Source organism: Lonchura striata, chromosome 14 (assembly GCF_046129695.1).
Source record: "Lonchura striata isolate bLonStr1 chromosome 14, bLonStr1.mat, whole genome shotgun sequence".
Classification (NCBI taxonomy): Eukaryota; Metazoa; Chordata; class Aves; order Passeriformes; family Estrildidae; genus Lonchura; species Lonchura striata.
The window spans coordinates 4,849,960-4,856,223 of record NC_134616.1 but is presented as its reverse complement, the minus strand read 5'-3'; positions in this window follow the sequence as shown (position 1 = coordinate 4,856,223).

The window sequence follows — 6,264 nt, the reverse complement described above, 5'->3', positions numbered from 1 at the left end:
CTGAGCTGCTCAGCTCAGGAGAGGGATGGGATTCAGGTAGGAATGTTTCACTCTAAAGATTTGGTGGGGAGATGGAAACATTTGCACACTACACTTATTGTAATAAATATTTTAAGTTTTAAAACCCTTTGGTAGCAGGTCAAGTAAAGGTCTCTGTTTTCTAATGGAAAATTTGCAATTAATTTCTCTCCAAAATACTGGTTAATCATGTTATTATAATATATATAGAATCATAGAACTGTTGAAGTTGGAAATGACCACTAGGATCATCAAGTCCAACCATCAACCCAACACCACTAAATCGTGTCCTCAAGTGCCATATCCACACATAAAAGCATTAATTTTCTGCAAAATCAGCAAGCAAAGATGACTGCAGCATTCCTGGAAAAAAAAATAGTGCAAGATTCCTGCATCTTCATTTGGAAATTTAAATGCAAACTTTCATATGGAAATACTGCTGTTTAGCTCTCAAACAAATTTTGTCCCTTTGCTCTCGCTTCTCAGCAAATATTCCAGCTGGAAATTATTCATTATGTCACCACTGTAAAATGGTAGATGAATTGGACTGTTACCTGCTCTGCAGAATTTTTTTTTTCTAATAAAGTTTTTTGTTGGTGTTTTTGCTTGTTGTTGGGGATTTTTTGTTTGTTTGTTTTAATCTTTATTTCTTGGGCATTTCTTAAACTGTGAACTCAAAGAAAATATCAGCAGGACTGAAAAAAAGCTGCTCCTAAGGGAAAAGTGATCTGACTGGGCAATGAAAGAACTTCTCTCTCTTTATTAAAATGACAGGGAAAGATAATTCCTGATAAGGAAATAAATTAATAAAATCAGACTCATACACATCCAAGACCTAACTGGTCATTGCCTGATCCAGAATTCCCACTGACCTTGGGGCAAGGAATATAAGCAATACTGAATCTCATCCTTGCTTTCGAGGAGGAAAAGGATGATTTACTTCCCTATGCATTGCCCTAATTCCATATGTGTCTCATTAATCTCCTTCTCAGTATTCAAAACCAGGCCAGGAGTCCTTTGGAAGAAGCCAAATGACTTCATTAAATTCCAGAGGAGTGCAGAGTGGGCAGAGTTTTCCAGATTTCCTTGGTGGAGGTGCAGAGAACAATTTAACTGAGGTGGAGAGGGGAAATATTCCAGAGGGCAGCAGCAGCCAAAGGCTTTGCAATTATCCACAGCAAGAAGTGCTCTGTGCCATTGGTGCTGCTGTGCCCCAGCCCTTGCTTCCCCCTGGGATCTATTTATAGTTCAAGCCAAAGTCTGGAAAGAAGTTAATTGCACGAGGTTCTTCCTCAGGAAATGAGGAAGTCGGAGGTTAAACCTGAGCTCCAGACTGGTTTTCAGTCTTTCCCAGCGCTGAGGAATGCATTGGAGGAGCCCCTCTCTGCTCTGCTGCTCAGCCCAGCCCCAGGGAGTAAAGCCAAGGCATCCGCAGCAGCTGCTGCACTGGGAGAATCCCTGATGGATCTGCTGCTCCATCCCCGGGGCAGAAATGGAATGGCACAGGAGAAAACACAGAAATAATGAGAATTTGGCAAAACCTGAGGTTACTATGAAGTTGCGTTCATCCCATCCCGTCTTAGGACTGGTTTCATAGCTTGTTTTTAAATTAATTTTATTAAATGCATGGATAATTTTAGCTGGAATGAAAAGAAAACTACATAACAGCAGTGTTTTGAGGAAAATAGGTAATTTAGACCACCCCAATGGCGTGTGTTTTCACAGCACAAATGGAGGTGCAGATAAATGCACACTGTTAATGTAAAGCACATTGTGTTTTGTTATTGATTTTATGTAGTTTCGCCCATGGAAAAATATTGTCCATGTGCTTTCCCCCCCCACAGCATTTCATAAACTGGTTTAATCCACCATTTAAGTAACTTCTCAAAATTAATTTCTCTCTGTAGAAAGAAAGATGTTGCTGCAGAATACATTTTAGGGGCAAAATCTGTTAATTTCTAAAAAGACGAGACAAATACATTTATTAATAACTTAAATACTATTTTAACTTTTTTTTTTTTTTAATTGACATGTTGCAATCCATGACCTGCTTTGGATTTATTTATATTTGGAAGATGCGAAATCCCATTATGACTTTGAGTAAAACTCCATCAGCTGCACTGGAGCTGTGCCTGTTTTCACTAGGAGGAAAAACGCCTCAGTGAACTCAAATTCCTTGAGGAAAATCCCTGGAAAGGTGCTTTTCCAGCCCGCTGAAGGGCAGCAGCTGGATTTCATTACAAAGGGAAGCAGTGCCATATTTTACAGGGCAGACATCCATGGCCAGATTCTGCCTGGAGCTGATTTTTATCCACATGCCAGAAAATCTGATGCTGGAGGAGAAATGCTGGCAGGGAATTTTTACCTTCATATCCAGCTCTCATTCTGTATTCCCACAGAGGAATATTCACCAGGTCCCGGAACCCAGACCCTGTAGAAAGCTGGACTCTTTAGTTAAATTTCCCCAATTAATCCTTTAGTCAGGATGTTCCCCAGCCTGCCTCAATTGTGGGAATTAAGCCCCTCTAGAAGGTGACTTCATCAGCCTGGGGGATAATTAGGATTTTTACACATTACCAATTTTTCTGAGATTTATTAAATAGTCAAATGGTGATATCTAGTGGTGGTTTCCTTTAGTACCTTCCAGGTCAGGATTTCCAGAGCTTTACAACCATTTTGCAATGAAATCTCAAAGTCTGTCTTTTTCTGGAGGGAGGATTATTTCCCATAAAAAGGATGACCAGGTGTGCAGGAAAACAACTTCCATCAATTAATGTTCTATTCCAGTTAAAATCAAGAAGGACTTAAAACCTGGAAGGCCAAACCCTTCCATTTAGGACTAAAAATTCTGACTGACAATAATTTGAGAAAAAATCTCAAACATTTAATATTTCTATTTTTCATTCATCTCTCTTTTAATCAGGAAAAAAGCTATTTGCTTGTTAAACAAATGAAACTAAATCTGTGTGGCTTATTTTTTCACCCAAAATGTCAAATATCAATCTACTTTTAGTGGGCTGAAATCTACTTTTTAGCAGAGTGTTCTTTCTTGCTCTCCACTAGTTTAGACATGGCATGGCAAAACTGATTTTTTTCTCTCTGTTTTGTTCCTGTTTCAAATACAGATTTCAAAAATACAGACATTTGATTGTAATTACCCTAATTTTATTTTTCTTTACCAGAATACCCCCACCACTTAATCTTTGCCTGCTTTTTCTTTGAGCTCATTTATTTGTGATAATCCCATAAATGTGTTGGGACTATAAATCACTTGTGAGGGTCAGTGATCATTTGATAAATGAGTGCCCAGGTGCTAACGAACATTCCACTCCCACATCCACCATCCTGGCTCCCTTCTGGGGGGAAATAAAAAGGTTTAGTGTGGAGCTGTGAATCCCAGGAGGTTGAAGACCTTCCCTTTTCCATCCTGCTCCATGTAAGGGTTGTGGATATCCCCCTTCACTTGTGGGCTGTGCTCTTGGGAAGACAAAAAGCTGGAGGAATATTTGATGTACTGGAGCAAAGTGGGGGGAGATTTGTGTGTGGAGCTGAATTATTGAAAATTGTTGGGAATTCTGTGTGATCTGTGTCCATCAAGGCTTTGTTTTCTTCGGGATATTTGTTTGGGGCTCTGTTTGGAGGAGAAAATGTGTTGGTTTTTTTACAACCTTTAAAACTGCAATGCCTTGGGAACAATGTGGCATCCCACCACTTTTCCTGGGGCTTTCTCTGGTGGTGTTTCTGAAGGAAAGGTGAGTGAGGAGCTGAGGAGCTTCTCCTGGAGAAGGGAAACTGCAGGACCCTGAGGAGCTGGGACTAAAACCAGCCCCAGAAGAGCTGGGACTTGCAAGGCTTTTCTGTGTCCTACCACTGCTGCTCCTCCTTGAGGGTAAGGGGGAGCAGCATCTTTCCTAAATGTGCCTCTGGTTGGGTAGAGCTGGAATGTGGCCTCTGGGTTCTCTGCATCTGGATGACTTTTGAGGTCCCTTCCAACCCAAACTAGTCTGTCATTCCATGATTTTTTATCTTTTCTCCCTTTCTCCCCATGCTGCTGCAGGAAGGGTTTTCCTGCCCCTCACTCCTGTGTTGGGACACAGAGGCTTTGCTTTCCTAGGCTCTGGTTTGCTATTTAGAGATCCTTGATACTCCTAAAAAAAGTTTCTAATTTTGTGCAATAGCACAATTTCTCAAACCACTGTGTTGCTGTTTTTTGTTCTCCTTCCCCATCTGTAGTGATTACACACTTCTGCTTTCCATTGCCAAATTTCTAAGACCCACGGACCATTTATTCCATTTCTTTGTAGCTCAACTGTACAAAGTTGATATTTCAGTAATTGACTACTAATCTGAGAGATAACAAAAGTTAACAAACATGAGCGAGAGAACACCCAGACCTGCTGTCATGTGTTTCTTTTTTTGTTTTTGTTTCTTCTCTTTTTTTTTTTCTTTCTTTTTTTTTTTTTTTAAGCTGTGTTGGTTCTTTGTTTCAAATGAGTGAGATTTACGAACGTAATGGAATAAGGAACAGAACTGCAAACGAATTTCTTGAAAATCTTGCTTTGAAGTTTTAAATAGCAAATTTTGTTCCTCTTTTCTGGTAGTTGAATTTAAAAAAAAACCCTTTCCTGGAATAGAGGGCAAAAACATTCATGTTGCACATGTTAAATTTATATCAATCAGTGTGAAATGCTGTGTGTGGATATTGGTGCTGGTGTTTGCACAGCTCCCTTTCCCTTTGCTGCCCAGCTCTGCTCCAGCTCAGCCATCAAACAGCAAGGACAGGTCACTGATCACAGGCAAGTGGCTTGGGGACAGTTTTATTGAATATTTTTATATAACAAAAACATCCTTGGAAATAGCCACCTGCTTATGTTTATTCCACTAAGAGAAACAAGAGGCTGTGTCCAGCCTTTTGTAAAAAGTAAAAAAATTCAGAGAAAGTGTGGATTTCTCCTGAGAGTGTGTGTGGGACCAGAGTATGTTGTCCTGGGAGCAGCCAATAAATAGGAACAATAAATTTCCACCCTGAGGTGAAATCCATGAATTAAATATCCCAGATCTCACTAGTAAGGAGGCAAAATGTGCTCACACCTCTGCTGAGGTGTATTCTTTTAACTTGTTCCCTATCAATATTCCAGCTGCTCGATGTAATTTTGTTTGAATCCTCCTTAAACCCAGATTTTTGACTGGAATCACTGGTGTTATATAAACCTCAGCCTGCCTGGGCTCTGGGTGCCCATGAGGCTCCCCACTCTCTGCAGCCCCAAGTGGCTTTTCAGTGTCCCCGTGGCTTGTGATGTGCTGACAGACCCCACGTGCTGGCTCGGGGTTTTCCAGGGTTCTCTGTTCCTGCTGCCCCCAATAGCTGTGGGTGGGATCCTTCCCAGAAAGGGAAGTGGGATGAGTGGCTTGGAGGCTTTTAGGGTAAGCTGAAAAAAAAAAAAAAAAAGGTTTACTTCTAAAAAGGGCAAAAAACTAAACAAAATCGGTGGTAACACTAAAACATCTCCTGGGTGCTCCCAAATATCTGTCCCAGAGGTCAGTGTAGAGCACTGAAGGGTTTCCCTAGGGATAATCCACCATGGTACTTGTGGAGCTGCCCTGGTCAAGAGGTGGGTGTTCCCTGGGGAAAATTGTGCAGAAATGCAATGTTTTTATTGCAGGAGCCTGAATTTTGGTCACTGATATCACATCCCACAATAAGTCTGCTCTTCTCCCAGTCTTCCTCATTCCACCAGGACCAAGGTGCCCATCAGCAGAGTTGTGGGGATCAAAATCCAGCCTGCAGACTGAAAAATGTAGGGAAGATCATTGCATTAGGGAAAAAATGAAAGCCTGTCCATAAACATGGGATCAAATGGTGCTCACATGAAAAAGTGGATCAATAATATCAATAGCCATTAGCAGAGGAACAGCACGAAATCTGTTATCACAGAACTTTGGAAAAACATTTTGTCTTTGGCTTTTGGCTTATTTGTAGGTAATACATAATGGTGGTCTTAGAGGTTTTTTCCAGCCTTAATGATTTTATAAGGCAGCTTTCTTTGAAAAATGGAGCATATTTAAAACTTTTCCTCCCTGTTGACCTTCCTCAAATTCTATCCCAGCTCTGTTGGTTTTTCTGGTTCCATTATTAAATAAGTATAGATTATATACATAAAACCAGTTTCCAGGATGCTGTTGAACTCCCACTGCAAGCCTTTTTCCCCCTCCAAGATGCCAGCATTTCACTTTTGGCTTAAGGAA